This window comes from Scyliorhinus torazame, chromosome 6, assembly GCF_047496885.1.
Source record: "Scyliorhinus torazame isolate Kashiwa2021f chromosome 6, sScyTor2.1, whole genome shotgun sequence".
NCBI lineage: Eukaryota > Metazoa > Chordata > Chondrichthyes > Carcharhiniformes > Scyliorhinidae > Scyliorhinus > Scyliorhinus torazame.
This window is the reverse complement of record NC_092712.1, coordinates 119,022,921-119,036,242: the sequence shown is the minus strand read 5'-3', so window position 1 is coordinate 119,036,242 and position 13,322 is coordinate 119,022,921. Positions and strand designations below refer to the sequence as shown.

Sequence of the window (13,322 nt, the reverse complement as noted above, 5' to 3'; positions counted from 1 at the left end):
CCCAACACCAAGGGCAATTTTGGACACTAAGGGCAATTTATCATGGCCAATCCACCTAACCTGCACATCTTTGGACTGTGGGAGGAAACCGGAGCACCCGGAGGAAACCCACGCTTGGGTTGGGTTGGGTGTGGATTGGCCTTGATCAATTGCCCCTTAATGTTTAAAATGTTAGGTGAGGGGTTGGGCTTGGGTAGGGTCCTCTTTCCCTGGGTTGATGCAGACTCGATGGGCCAAATGGCTTCCTTCTGCACTATAGTGATTCTATGAATGACCAGCACTCTGTCACTTGGTGCTGAAATCAACACAAATTGCAAAAACTGCAGCGTTGTGTCCAATCAGAGTGAAAGTGTGGAACAAAAGCAACCGGATTGAAAACACCAAACTGTGAATCTATCAAGCCTGCATGCTTGGTGTACTCCTCTACAGTTGTGAGACCTGGACAACATATGTCAGGCAGGATAAACAGCTGAACAATTTTCATTTACACTGTCTCAGATGTATCCTTGGCATCTCATTTTGCAAGGAACCTTAAGACCAAGTCCATTTGTTCCTCCTTCAACTGGATGCTAAAAATCCCATCATTTGAAGAACCACTTTAATTCAAGACAAGGGCAGAGAAATTGGTTTATTCTGGGCTGCCAGTGCTTATTGGTCATGAAGAATAATCCAGACACAACTAGTAGGGCAAAGGCCCACCCCAACAATGGTTCTAGGACTCACTTAGATTGGTGTTGCTGGGTCCCTTCACATCACTCACTGGTAAAGTGGTTCCCCCGGTTGGCGCTCCTAGGTTGGGAGGAGTGTGATGAGGTGGGGTTCTTGAGGGATGCAATTGAGAGAGGGAGAGGACAGAGATACCGAGAGGGCTGTGAAAGAGCAGCAGTTTTCAGAGCTGCAGTGGAGCCAGAAGGAGAGCTTCTTCCAAAATCTCCTCTTGTCCTTTTCAGCTAGAGAGAATACAGCCTTCATTTCAGTCTTTGCTTTACTTCTCATGCCTTGTGTTATCCTGCTAAATCATAGACCCTACAGTGCAGAAGCGACCATTCGGTCCATAGAGTCTGCACTGACCCTCCAAAAGAGCACCCCATCCAGTCCCACTCCCCATAACCCCCATTACTCCACCTAATCTTTGGTCACTAAGGGGCAATTTATCATGGCCAATCCACCTAATCTGTACATCTGTGGATTGTGGGAGGAAATCGGAGCAGCCAGAGGAAACCCACGCAGACATGGGGAGAGCGTGAAAGCTCCATACAGACAGTTACTCAAAGCTGGAATGGAACCGGGGTCTCTCGCGCTGTGAGGCTGCAGTGCTTGCCACCATGCTGCCCTTCCAAACGTGCATTTTCCAGAATGTGAGGGGAACCCAAAATGCATGACGTGCAGCAGACTCCTAACTTTACGAAGTCGTCTTGACCTCCTTGCCTTTGTGATCGATTCCTCAGTTAGTAAACCACATTCCCTTTTTTATGGCTTCTGTTTAGATTGTTGAATGATTTTAAGAGTTCATATATCTGCACAGCTAAATTTCATTGTTAATTCATTGCACTGCCAAGATTTACTGTTTGAAGAATTCTTTTCACAAAATGGACTACCTTCAATATTTCAACATTAAATGATACTTGCCACACACCTATCCATTCTTGTCTGCATTTATCCTCCTGTTGTCCCAAGTGTATCAAACGTGATGAACAAAATAGCAAATCTATTGTGTTAAACCTAAAAAGGATGCATGACCCTGCTGCTTGGAATTTGGATTCCGGGATTGTTGTGTCAGGACTTTGTGAAGATGGTGTATTTTTTCCTAAATAAACATTACTGCAAGTTTATAAGATTGTTTTGAAGTCATGAGCTCGAACGTGACAGTTTTGACATTTAGTGATTGCAGCTAAGATGCAAAGATATTTTATATAAGCTACACATTGTAAATGCCTTGTTGGAATGTGTAACTAAATTGGTCACATTTCTTAGTGTCATCATTATACATTATTTGTTATTTGTGGAAGTCCATTTGCAACAAACATCGGCATTCTCAACCTAAGGGAAATATTAAGAGACATATGATCGGCAAGAGCGACAGACATTATACACATAGGTCTCTCTTCATTGAGTAAAATGTTTTTTGTCAGAAGGGGGTTGATTTTAAACCGAGAAAGCGATTGTTGATTACAATCAGCAACACTTGGCAGGTTTGCTTGCACCACCATTTTGAATCTGTTCAGAATGATCACATCTGTGTAATCCCTCAACTATTTTTACTGTTGGATCAAAGGATAGGGGATAATTGAAACATTAACTTGGAAGGGATTTACGGTAGAACCAAACCGTGGAAGTAATTTGAGCAGCAAACAAAAAAACTTTTACAGTGTCTGTTATATACATGCACAAGTAATGTTGAGAGCACTGCTGTTAATTTGGATTAAGCTAGGAGGAGATGAAAACTAATTTGAATAAACTTTTTGCCTTGGCTAAATTATTTGTATTTGACAAGAAAGTAAATGGAAAGGTGAAATCTGACTGCAGCACGTGTTCAACTGTTTGTGCAAGTGTCTGAGCAAGAAGAAGAGTGAAACAGGGCAGAGAGTGGCCCTAAGGTTTTCTAAACCAGCATTGACGGCCTTGTTCTATGAGGTGGGCAGAAGAGAGGTCATCTACCCATAGGAGGCCCTTCAGACAGGCATGGAGAATGAACAGATGGCAGTGTAGTCTGAAGACTTGTGCACAGTGCAGGAAGAAGTGTATCAACCTCACTTGAGTGATCAAGGTCAGTAAGTGCATCTTCAAATGCCAAACCCCGGCAAATGAGCCTCACACACTGCTCCACACCCATCACCACTCTCCAATCCACCCCTCGGCCCCTGCATCCCTCACCTTCCAACATTTTCTATCAAGTATGACTTGTCCCTAACATTGATAGCTTCATCACACCCTCGTACACTTGGCTCTGCTACAAGCCCACATCTCTTAGCTTGCATACATTTCTGGCTTATCAACTTGTACCTGATTGTCATAATTAATGATGTATTATTTTATGGCAGGTTTATTTAAAAATAATGATTTAAACTATCGGACCACTATTCCGAACTGGGACTGTTGCTGCTGGTTCTCCCTGGATGTGGTAATTGATTACTGGTTTAACTCTAATTTAAACTTGACATTGAAAAGGACACTCAAGATAAACAATACATGATGTAAATTCTTTCAAATGTTGGGACATTTCACAAAACGTTTTAAAATTCATGTTTTGCATAGAGGTTTCCCCCTTTTTGTGAGTTCATCATTCTTTGTAAGAATATTATACGAGTGGGCAGCACGGTAGCACAAGTGGATAACACTGACTTCACAGTGCCAGGGTCCCAGGTTCGATTCCCCGCTGGGTCACTGTCTGTGCAGAGTCTGCACGTTCTCCCCTTGTGTGTGTGTGGGTTTCCTCCGGTTTCCTCCCACAGTCCAAAGATGTGCAGGTTAGGTGGATTGGCCATGATAAATTGCCCTTATTCACCAAAACAAAGGTTAGGAGGGGTTATTGGGCTACGGGGATAGGGTGGAAGTGAGGGCTTAAATGGGTCGATGCAGACTCGATGGGCCAAATGGCCTCCTTCTGCACTGTATGTTCTATGTTAAATCGATTTTTTAAAAAGTGCAAATCACAATAAACCAATGACTTCAAATACGACAGTCAAAATGGGCAGCACGGTAGCCTTGTGGATAGCACAATTGCTTCACAGCTCCAGGGTCCCAGGTTCGATTCCGGCTTGGGTCACTGTCTGTGCGGAGTCTGCACATCCTCCCCGTGTGTGCGTGGGTTTCCTCCGGGTGCTCCGGTTTCCTCCCACAGTCCAAAGATGTGCAGGTTAGGTGGATTGGCCATGATAAATTGCCCTTAGTGTCCAAAATTGCCCTTAGTGTTGGGTGGGGTTACTGGGTTATGGGGATAGGGTGGCGGTGTTGACCTTGGGTAGGGTGCTCTTTCCAAGAGCCGGTGCAGACTCGATGGGCCGAATGGCCTCCTTCTGCACTGTAAATTCTATGATAATCTATGAAAATCAACTCCGTCTTTTAAAGATTCCATTCAGATGAAAATTGAATTAATCACCATGCTAAAGTTTAAGTTCTTTTTGCAGGCAAGTTGACTCTCTGCTATTATGTAATAATTCTAGAGTGGGGTTTGGGGACAGGGATATCAGAAACCTTATCTAAATCACTGTCTTCACCTAATACGTAAATTTCCTTCAGAAACTTGCCCTATTTCTCAAAGGCATCGAGTTTATTTCTGCTCTGTTCCCCAAATTTGGATCCTTCACCTGGGTTTTGAACCGTAGGGTCTTTGAGGCCTTCCCACATCTATGACGCCAGTGGTCACACTCTCCTAATCTCTTGCTGGAGTTCAGTTTGATTCCTGTCTGCCAATATTTTCATTTCCTCCTGCGCACACCCTCCCAACCTATCCCATGGTGTGTAATCCAACACCCTCCCTCTCCGCATACTCCTTCCATTACCTCCCGCTCCGCCTCATGCACCCCACTCCCCAGCGGCCTCCACTCCTGCCTCCACAGCCACTCTTCTCCCCCCTTCCATCTCCCAATTGCACAAAAAAAAGAAATGGAGCCAGGGACAAATAGAGGGATAGGTAGCTAACACTATGACAAATACATGTTGCAGCTATACCATGTGGAACACGAGAATGTACTACAAATAAATTAGACAGGAATGAATGAGAAACAATTGAAGTAGGAGACTCTTTCCTATGAAGCTATTTGTTGTTGGTCTTCATAAGCAATGTGATGAATGATCAGCGAATTGAAATCTACATCTCTGTGCAAGTTGTAATGAGAATGGCAAGCTGCCATGAGAAGTATGTAAATTGTTAGAGCTTTTGATTTTCACAAACTAAAGTGTTAGAATATGTGTTAATGATAAATATACAATATACTGTTCTTCTATTTCTCCTAACTATTTAAAGGCCAGAAAAGTGGTTGTGAGAATTGTTCTAAAGTCCAGTTAACTGAATTAATCTGTTCGCTGAAGTATTTTTTGACCTGCCAATCCTGATTGACAGCCTGGCAAGCTGCCACAGTTATCATGAGTAACTTCTTTCGCCACTGTGCAACATAATTAATTTTGTAAATTTTTAAATTCCCAAAATGAATACATTTGAGTAATATTCTATAAAGTGTGCTTCTGTCTTGGGCTGTAACCAATATGCACTGGCTCTCCTTACACAGTATAGTGCAAGAATTTTAAAAAGCTTGTCTGTGGTAGAATTTTGAAAGTTGTGTGTGTCGATCTTGAGAGAAGACCTGTGCCCTAAAAAGGGCATTTTAATAGGCTGTGTCAAGAGGGTTGTATCCTTAAAGTGTTTATGTCTTCATGAACAATATTTTGGAAAATGTTTTTCTCTATCTTTCCGAGCTCACTTTGCAATGACCTGTGTCAATCCATTGTTACATAGCTTGTGGTGCATGCCACTTTTGGCTCAGTTCCTTTGAATAGCCCCTCAAAAATAAAGACTGTGCTGCTTTAAATGGAACTGACGTGTAACGCTTAGAACATGTTAGGAGCAGAAGCCAAAACAGAGCCTTTCTAGTAGAAAAGGTAAGTGAAGAGGTAGGGAGAAGGCAGGAGAATGTGGATGAGAAAAATATGCAGCCATGATTGAATGGTGGAGCAGACTCGATGGGCCGAGTGGCCTAATTCTGCTCCTATATCTTATGGTCTTATGGACACCAGACTAACTTAATGGCTCACTTAATAGCCCGAGCAGTGTGTGAAGTTGAATCGCTGCCATTTGAATGGGTTTTAAAAAAAACATACCTCATGGAGTTACTGCTACTTAATGCACTGTTAATTAGTATAATAAAAACATGCTATGTTATTAATAATTCTCCAAGATAATGAAAAACATATTAATGCAGATTGCTGCTTTTAATTACTTTGCCGCAGGTTACCTGAGTGGCCAACCAAATTGGGAAGGAAGAGGAGTGTAAGGAAGTATTCCCCGAATGGTCAAATTCAGAATAGAGTGGAGGAATGGAGAAATTAGCCTCAAGAATACTAGTAATATGGAAGGATATAGTTTCTCTCATGACCTCCGGATACCCCCCCCAAAGTACTTGACAGTCAATTGCAAGTGTAAGGTGGGAAGCGTGCTAGTCAATTTACTTACTATCAACTCCTACAGACTATGTTCTCCTGCCGGAGTTGAATTGCTAATGATTTGTGCTCCTCGGGAGCAATTCCCAATCCTTCGGCATGCATGGCGAGGATTGCGAAGGAATCCCGCCATCAGGCCTCCATTTTGAGTGGGCTGACCGTTAGCGAGGCTTGCTTCATTCAGAGCTTCCACACACACCCACACACACACAGCTGTCAGCCTTGCTTCATTCAGAGCTTCCACACACACCCACACACACACAGCTGTCAGCCTTGCTTCATTCAGAGCTTCCACACACACACAGCTGTCAGCCTTGCTTCATTCAGAGCTTCCACACACACACAGCTGTCAGCCTTGCTTCATTCAGAGCTTCCACACACACACAGCTGTCAGCCTTGCTTCTTCCAGAGCTTCCACACACACACAGCTGTCAGCCTTGCTTCTTCCAGAGCTTCCACACGTACACATAGCTGTCAGCCTTGCTTCATTCAGAGTTAAGTGCTGTCAATTTCCAGCTGCAGCACTTCAAAATCACTCGGGCGTGAAGAGGGCGATTGGAATACACAACTCTCTTTGAAGTGGTGTGGTTGATGTTTATAAACATTGAGGCGAGAGCACTTGAGAGTTACTGAAATGTGAAGCAAGAGTGTTCTGCTGGGGGTTGGGTGGGCAGGTCTTGCATTGTGGGGAGGGAAGTATGGTGATCTTTGAGGGGTTTTCAGGATGGAAGGCGTAGTGATCACAAAGATACACAAAGCTCTTTTGAAGAACTAAAGTAATTTTATTAACACTACTAAATTTGAGTTCGATACTTATTCTGAATAGCAGACATACATGTAAGAATTAAACTACACTCGTTAACACCCTCTCTATCTATTAATTATAACTATTATATCTTAACTAACTCTGCAATACACTATAAATCTTTTCTTCGTCAGCTGCAGTCTAATCTCCTCCCCTTAGCAGAAGAGTCAGTGCAATTTATAGTACTGTCCTTTAGCTCCCTCTGGTGGTTAGACTTAACATAGCACTAACTCTTCACATGCTGTATATTTGTATAATGTCACAGGAGGGTTATCCTCAGATGGACTTTGGGGCAACTCCCCGAAGGAGTTACCCCCTTGGTCCACCACGAGGTCCACCATGCTGGGGAATACTTGTATCCCATGCGATTCCAAATCCACGTGCAAGATTGCCGACATGGTGCTGAAGAAGGGCCTCTAGAATTTCCCCAACTTCGAGCAGGACCAGAACATATTTACATGATTGGCTGGGCCCCTCCCACACCATTCACAAATGTCCTCCACCCCCCTTAAACAACCGGCTCATCCTCAATTTCGTCAGGTGTGCCCTATGTACCATCTTTAACTATATCAACCCCAGCCTTGCACACGAGGTTGAGGCATTCACCTTCCACAGCACCACACACCACAACCCCTCCTCCAGTGCTATCCACAGCTCTTCCCCCCCCCCACTTGGCCGTAGCCCCCTCCAGAGACGCTCCATCCTCCTCAATTCCTCCCGTCGATGACAGAGACCCCACCCCCCCCCCCCCACCAGCCCCAACAGCGAGGAGGGCAGGGCCATCAGAAAAGTAGATAAACCTCTTTCATGAAATCCTGCACATACCTATAAACCTCACCCGTGGGATTCCAAGCTTCTCCCCCAGCTCCTCCAAACTCATAAACTGCATATCGAGGAATAAGTCCTTCATTTCCCTCACTCCTATCTCCGAAACCTAGCATCCAACCTCGCTGGCTCAAACCCATGATTCCCTCGGATTGGCATCCACGCTGACCCAAAAGTATCGTCAAAACTACCTCCATATCTTCAAAGTGGCCACCACACCAGATTCCCTGAATATTTCCCTGGGGTAAACAGGTGCGGCGGCATCCCTTACAAGAGCCTGCCTCCATCTTCACCCACAATGTCTCTGACTCGCTGCTCCAGCCCCGCATCTTCTCCACGTTCGCCACCCAATAATAGTGCAACAGGTTTTGAAGGGACAGTCTTCCTAATCCTCGCTACCTTACCTGCCCACAAAAATGACCTGATCAACTGTCTCACCCATTACCACCCGAAATGACAACCCCACCCATCCCTGGAGAAGGCATCACAAAACACTCTTTTTCAGATTCAACTTGTAACCTGAAAAGACCCCCAAATCTTCTAAGCAGTCCCTTTATATCCCCATCAAAGAAGCCAGGTTGGAAATTTACAACTGCTGATCACGGCATACAGAGACACTCTATGCTCCACCACCCCTCACTTTTCCCTTCCATTTATCCGAGCCCTTCAGCGGTATGGACAAAGGCTCCATCGGGAAAGCCATCTGGTGCCTTACCCGTCTGCATTATCACTATCGCCTCCCGAATCTCTTTCATGCCCACTGTCTCTTCCAGCCCTACTCTCTCCGACATTAGAGGGCATTCCAACTGCCCCCAGAAATCCCTCATGTCCGGCTCATCCTCTGGGGCTCCGACCTATACAACCTTTTATAAAACTCTTCAAATGTCTTGTTCACCTACCCCGTGTCACCATCGACTCCCCTACCCCATCCCGGACCCGGTCTCTCTCTTAACTCCCTGCCGGCGGAACCGGCTCGCCAGAAAGCAACCGGCCTGCTCCCATACTCGTATACAGCTCCCTTCGTCTGCGTAACTGCCGAACCGCCTTTCCTGTGGACAAGAGGTCAAACCTTGCTTGTAATTCCTTCCCCTCACCAGAATATCTGGAGTAGGATCCTCCGCATACCTTCCATTCCACTTCCAAAATCTCCTCTACCAACGCTTGCCACTCCTCTGTTGCCTCCCTGGCCACCTGAACGTCGCTCTTACATCACTGATGGCGAAACTTACCCGTTCCTATTAAACCTAATCCTCAATCGCCTGTCCCACCTTTGCACAAAAGTTTGAATCCACCAGCAGCCTCATGTCCACCCTTCATGCAAGCCTTTGTGCCAGTCCCTTCACCAGGACCGCCCACCAAATGCGGAGCATGGTCCAATATAACAATCGGCGAGAAGTCCGCTTTCCTCACCCCTGCCAACAGCAGCGTCCCCATAATAAAAAAGTCGATCCTTGAAGACACATTGGGCAATTCTCCCATCGGGAGACTAAGTCCCGACGCCGGAGTGAAAACAGGAGTGTTTCACTCCGGCGTCGGAGGCCGCTCCCAGCCCCCTATTCTCCCGCCCCGGGGGGCTAGGAGCGGCGCCGCGTCATTTACGCGCGCCAGGTCTTGGCGCCGCATAAAAGCGGCGCCGCATAAATGACGTCATCCACGCATGCATAGGTTGACGGGCGCCAACCGGCGCATGCGCGGTTGCCGTCCTCCCCGCGGCCGCCCCGCAAGAAGATGTTGGATGGAACTTGCGGGGCGGCGGAGGAAAGGAGGTCCTTCTTCAGCGAGGCCAGCCCGCCGATCGGTGGACACCAATCGCGGGCCAGACCCCTTTTGAGTCCCGTCCCCCCTCCACCCCCACAGGCCGTCCCCCCACCCGGCGTGGGGGGGGGGGGGAAGAATTCCGCCCTTGGTGTACTGCCGAAAAGAACAAATACCCCCTGTCCCGCAGATTCAGCATTGTAATCCAGCCTCTTTCTCTTCCTCCACCTCCCCCCCCCCCCCCCCCCCCCCCCCGAAACCATTGCCCAGTATTAACTGGTGCTTATCCAAATTCCATATGGCAGCCTACCCCCCTGGTCAGTCACCAACATATCCATCGGAAACCTCCCTCTCTTACCCACCAATATCGCTATTTCCACGAGCCCTACGATCAAAGCCCGAGCGGAACACCTGACTTACCCAGCCGTTCCAAAACCTCACCTGGTTCTTCACCCTTAGGTGGGTCTCTTGCAGCAGCATCACATCAGCTTTCAAGCTCTTCAAATGAGAGAAATCTCTCGCTCGCTTCACCCCCAGCCCTTGCATGTTCCACACCACCATACGGACCAAGGGGGTCTTACCCGCCCCTCCTGGCCTCGCCCAGCTTGCAGGACCCAGCCCTGCCACTAGTCATCGTCAGCCCACTAACCCTCCCCACCCTCCACTTCCCAAAAAACTCCCAGCTACGTTCTGTCCCACTTAGTTACTTTTGACTTCTGATCTGTCCTGGACTTTTTAAAAAAAAAGGAATGTTGGCATTAATGCTTAAGGCAGCATTTATTCCCCATCCTTAAACGGTAGTCTTTTTGAAATGCACCAGATTGTTTGCCATTGATTGATGCAATCAAATAGGCCACTTCAGATAGCAGTTTCACATTGGTTTGGGGCTGCAGCCACAGACAGACCCAAACAGTTAAGAACAATATGTTTGCATTCTTGAAGCATATGAGTGAAGCAGTTCGGCTTAATGACCGTTTGATGGGCACTTTTAGTCAATACAGTCTCTATTATCAGTCGAGTAACAAAGACACAATACGACCATACCGCCATTTGAAGTAAAATATTTGTACAATAATTGCAGAAAAGAAATCCAACCGCATTGTGTTCAGTATATTTGGTGCCATATAGGGGAAAGGAGGATAAACTGCTGGTTGTTGCATAATCAATGCATTCAAACTGGCTGTGCTGGTAACAGTTGATGTAATTTAGGGAATTATAAACTGTTGATACTTATTTTTTTCCATCATGAGTTTATTTCCGACAGATGTACTTTTCCTTTGGTATATTGTTAGGTGAATTGGACATTCTGAATTCTCCCTCCGTGTACCTGAACAGGTGCCATAGTGTGGTGACCAGGGGCCTTTCACAGTAACTTCATTGCAGTGTTAATGTAAGTCTACTTGTGACATTAATAAAGATTATTATTATTATACTGATAAATTATTGACTGATAAAAGTTTAGATAAAGGAACTGGATCGGCGCAGGCTGGGAGGGCCGAAGGGCCTGATCCTGTGCTGTAATTTTCTGTTCTTTGTTATTATTGAAACCTTTCTATTTGCATCAATATGTGAATTGCGCTAAGAGAACCCATGAGCATGATGGTGGAAATGAAAAATGCCTTACTTCTGCTGTCAGGGCTGCTGTTCAGAAATTTAAGGGTAATGCTTATTGTTAGTGGAATTGACTGAATATTTTTAACTGAGGGCTGCCTAATGCAGGGCTTGTGTACAAAAATGCCAGAAGCTTCATTCCCCTTTGTCAGCGGAACAGCCTTCAGAAACTGTAAACAAAATATTTCAAAAAATACTGAATAGAACTAAATTAAATCTAGATTGTACATATTTGCAAAGAAAGTTATCAAGTGTCTTTCTGGTGCAAATTAAGGCCTTAAAAGTTAATGCAATAAGTCATATCAAAACTTGTTTTCCACTAATATCAGGCCGCTAAGGTTAAATGTTAATGTTTAGCAGAATAATTAATGTAGTGTTGTGTGCAATTACTATAAAGATAATTAAACTCCGGGTAAGCTATATATCCCTCCTCCGTTTAATGCCTGCAAATGTTTGTTGAATTACGGAATTTAAACTATCTAGATAATGTGCTCCAGAATGCGTAATTTGTTTTTTTTTAATAAAGGATATCTTAGCACTTCTTATCTGTCGGAAGTCTGAGTTGATTTTTCAAATCTGCATTTGAAGGATTCCACAACATTAAGGCATTTTGGCTGTTTTCCAAATGTAGGGATAGGTTGAAGAGCCAGAGGAACGGGCATCCCCAATATTTTCCATGTTTTGTTTGCTTTGTTTCTGTGGTGTCGCATTCCACTGTCTTCGCAGCTGTCAGTTCAAATTTTGGGCCTGTCTGGTTGTTAGGGCAACATCTCGTTAAAGAAGATGCTTGAAGTAATTTGTGTCAGATTTTCATTCAACTGCATTCTGAGGCAGCGCAAAGCTTTTCCTGCAGATGTATTACTTCCCAGCCCCATTCCATTCCTGCACCCCAGGCACATCTTGTTGATCTTTGTTTTCTAGAGCTGGAGGTGATGTCGACAAAAGAAAATGGGTCTTTCAGTTTCATTGAACAATATCTGTCCCTTCACTATACTCCGAGAAGGGAAAGAGCTCTGTGCAAAGCCTATTGACTCCTTTCACTGCCTCCCACACATGTTGTTGCACTCTATCCATCCCCTTTGACAAAATTATTTCTACTTTTTTTTTGTGGTTGACTCAGTGCTACAATCCACTTTAAAGAAAAAGCCAGACTTCTGTACTTCAATTTTTAAATTTTAGATTGGATATTTCATCTTTGATGTTCTTGGTCTGCTTGATATAGGGTTGGTTGAACCTCATTCAGAGTGGTGTTGGTGTGGCGTTGTGCAAATCAGTTAACAAAGAGTTACAGTATTGTGATGGAGGCATTTTTCTTTACAAGTTTCCAGTCAATAAAACATGTAGCAAATTAACATAGTAATGATCTGAATAATATGTCATTGTATATGCCAATACAATGTTGGAAGAGCAGAATCAGCGCAAGACAAAGTAAAAACAAAACTAAACTTGTGTTTGCTGCGAACTTGAGACAAAAATCAGAAAATACTTGGAACTCTTTATAGTTCAGTCAGAATCAATGGAGTGAATAAACTAATGCTTTGGGGTAGGTCATCTGGCTTAACTTGAAGATGTTACGGATTAACAATCTCTTTTATTTAAAAAAAAACCAAAGGCAGGGCAGCACTGTGGCGCAGTGGTTAGCATTGCCTCACGGCACTGAGGTCCCAGGTTCGATCCTGGACCTGTCCGTGTGGAGTTTGCACATTCTCCCCATGTTTGCGTGAGTTTCGCCCCCACAACCTAAAGGTGTGCAGGGTAGGTGGGTTGGTCACACTAAATTGCCCCTTAATTGGAAGAAATGAATTGGGGACTCTAAATTTATTTTTAAAAAAGAACCAAAGGCAAGGGGAAATTGGGAAGGACGACACGCTGATGAATGTGCACACACAAATGGAAAAATTCTGAGAGCAGCATAATTCATCATTTAAGAAGACACAGATTCTTCTTGGGTAGTCCCTTGGAATCGTATATGACTTGATTTCTCTCTGGTGAGATAGGTTCTGAGATTGGTTCTGCTAAGGGACAGATAGATGAGTTGTTGGGAGGTTTGTGTGCTGTCTTCAATGCCTTGACCGTGGCTCTTCGTGTTCCCGATGAAGCCTCTATTTGGTGCCTTCCTATGTGAACCTACTCCATTTTGGTCAGTCACATCAAGGACTCTTACGAGTCG

The 13,322-nt window shown here is 44.9% G+C and overlaps 1 protein-coding gene across 4 annotated transcripts in view; it reads left to right on the top strand.

Annotated features, from left to right (window-relative positions):
* The window catches only part of ctnnal1 (catenin (cadherin-associated protein), alpha-like 1), a 501,890-nt gene that overhangs the window by 203,229 nt on the left and 285,339 nt on the right, over positions 1-13,322 (top strand). Inside the window, exon 2 of one of the 4 annotated variants that reach the window (XM_072508729.1) lies at positions 10,834-10,931. The exons of the other annotated variants lie outside the window; for them this stretch is intronic. The gene's annotated coding sequence lies outside the window, so the exon portion shown is untranslated. The remainder of the gene's footprint in view (positions 1-10,833; positions 10,932-13,322) is intronic. 4 annotated transcript variants of the gene reach the window in all.